The sequence below is a fragment of the Cryptomeria japonica genome, chromosome 8 (assembly GCF_030272615.1).
Source record: "Cryptomeria japonica chromosome 8, Sugi_1.0, whole genome shotgun sequence".
Lineage (NCBI taxonomy): Eukaryota > Viridiplantae > Streptophyta > Pinopsida > Cupressales > Cupressaceae > Cryptomeria > Cryptomeria japonica.
The window spans coordinates 251,227,780-251,230,294 of record NC_081412.1 but is presented as its reverse complement, the minus strand read 5'-3'; positions in this window follow the sequence as shown (position 1 = coordinate 251,230,294).

Sequence of the window (2,515 nt, the reverse complement as noted above, 5' to 3'; positions counted from 1 at the left end):
ACAATAACATATTATTATTGAATTTCTTTTACTAGTGTCTCCATAGTTCTCACAGACATAGGTGCACCATTTTTTGAATAATTTTTGATATACTTATCCAAATTTTAAAAACTTTATATATTATTGTAGTGCACTTGATTCTTTACAACTTAAAAAAAAAATTGTATTTTCGATTTGTTTAGTGCAACTTATGCTTCACGCACGAACAGGTACCTAATTTTCAGGATGTGCTCGATTGGAAAAATCATTAAAAAAAAAAATACTCAACAAAAAATTACAAAAAAATACACATCTTCTAGTGCTCACTCTTAACTATCTTTCTGCCAAAGGATTTGTCAAAATACTAAATCTAACTATGACTTTTTTGATGCGCATGTCAGACACTATGTTATGTTTTTCAGAAAAAATCAAGGTCAGTTTTTCGTGCGCGAAGGATTTGACCCCCTTAATCTTATCCAATTTTGAAAAAGTTTAGTAGTTTGGAAACTAGATTCAGAGTACTACAATATTTGTTCTTTGATTATCTTGATATCTTGAGTGGATGACTTTCAAATTTTGCCTCCAAGTTTAGGTTCACCTGATTTCAGAAAAAAAAAGTGTCCACTTATACCCCCCTTTTTGACCACCATCTTTGTGCACTTACCCATAACCATTTGATGAAAAGCATAATTAATCTAATCTCTTTGATGTTTGAAACTATTGCCAACAACTTCTATTTTTTTTATAAATAGCTCTCCACTAAATCACACTATTTGAGATAAGTCAAATATTTGAAATAAAATTCAATATCCTTTCAATCAAACCTCTCAAACAAAAATTTATAGAACTCATCATATGAGCTGATGGATTCATGACTTTGAGTGATTAGATTGTGGTACCACCACTTATGAGTAGTACCATCCAAATTCAAGGTGCCAAACTTGATTGCTTTATTTTTTAATCATGGTATAAGGGATAGGTACATGTTTAGCTTTTATATCCATGCATAAGATGAGAACTTATTAGATCCAACCTAGGGAGAGAGTGTGAACTTATCCAAAGCTTTATTGTACATCTCTATAGAAGACTTGCATGTTGGGATCAAGTTTGTAACTATCCTAGGACTTCTTCATGTTCATATAAATGGCAAGTGAAATTCCATTTTAGATCTCCTCAATAAGAGCTTTGTATCTACATGACAAGCACCTATATAATTAAATAGTGATTTTTTGGCTTCAAGTTCTATCTAGAGCCTCTACCTCTGTATTTAGAAAAGTAGACCAAGTTGATCTTGCAGCTGAAACACGAATAATCTTTTGTGTGTGGCTTTGAGTGACATATAGATTATTACCTTTATATGGACTTGCTTGACCCATTGGATACCTAGGTGTTTTCTTATTACCATCCATTTTGTGAAGTAACTATTCCATCATATCAATCATGAAATCAAACCTTTTTTCATTTTGACCCTCTAGGTTGTCATTTGTATTTATCCTCCTTTCTATTTCTATCGTATTGTTATACTCAATAATGGGTTCTATAGGGGATGATTGAGTCTCTTCACTCTTTATAGGTCAAACTTGTTTCGTAGTCTCCCTTAAGTGATATCGAGTTGTTTTTTTATCATACCACATAGAACTAAAACATGCAAATAACTCTAAATACACATATTGACAATATCACCAAATTTCATACCATTATAATTTATCAATACAAAATAATTATGTAAATATGTCTATAAATTGATATTTAAACCTTTTTCAAATGTTAAGAATTAAGACAAGTAATATCAAGTTCTAAAATTTTACTCAGAACTAATCCAACTTATATTTAAAAATTGTTTATTTCACATTCTTAGCATTGCATTCTAAATAGTAACTGAATAGATAACATATGTAATTCCCAATCATTTTTCGTATTATATAATAGAATCTAAAAATATATATTTAATAGATTACAACTTCATAATATATAACAAAAATAAAGTACTATGAACATACCCACGATAAACAAAATATAACACTAACACAATGTAACCAAATCCATGAACAATGAAGCTCTAATGCAATCTCCAAGGGAGATCATCCTCCAACCAAAGGGGCGGTGCCCTCTAACTTTTGAAATCAAAGGGATCTCACTCCTTGATCTTTGATACATATGTGGGTTTTCATCCTTAGATCTAGACACTCGAACGTAAGTGCTCAAAATGGATTTTGAAAGGAATTTGATGAAGTATAGATGATTATTTTGAATAAAAACATCCATTATTTTGAATCCTCCATAAATAGAATAGGTTAGTCACCATACACGTGTCTCACAAATTCAAATTTAAACAATGATCATGGGAGGGAAATATTCTACTTTGAAAATAATGGAAATGTTATGACACATCTTGGAAAGTTATGGGGATGAAAACATAGGCAAAAACATTGGGGATTAGGAGTCAACTATAACATAAGAATCAAACTATAGGATGAGGTGTTTAGAGTCCTGCAATAAGGATGCAAGAGAAACTTTGAAAGTCTAGCAGGAAGAG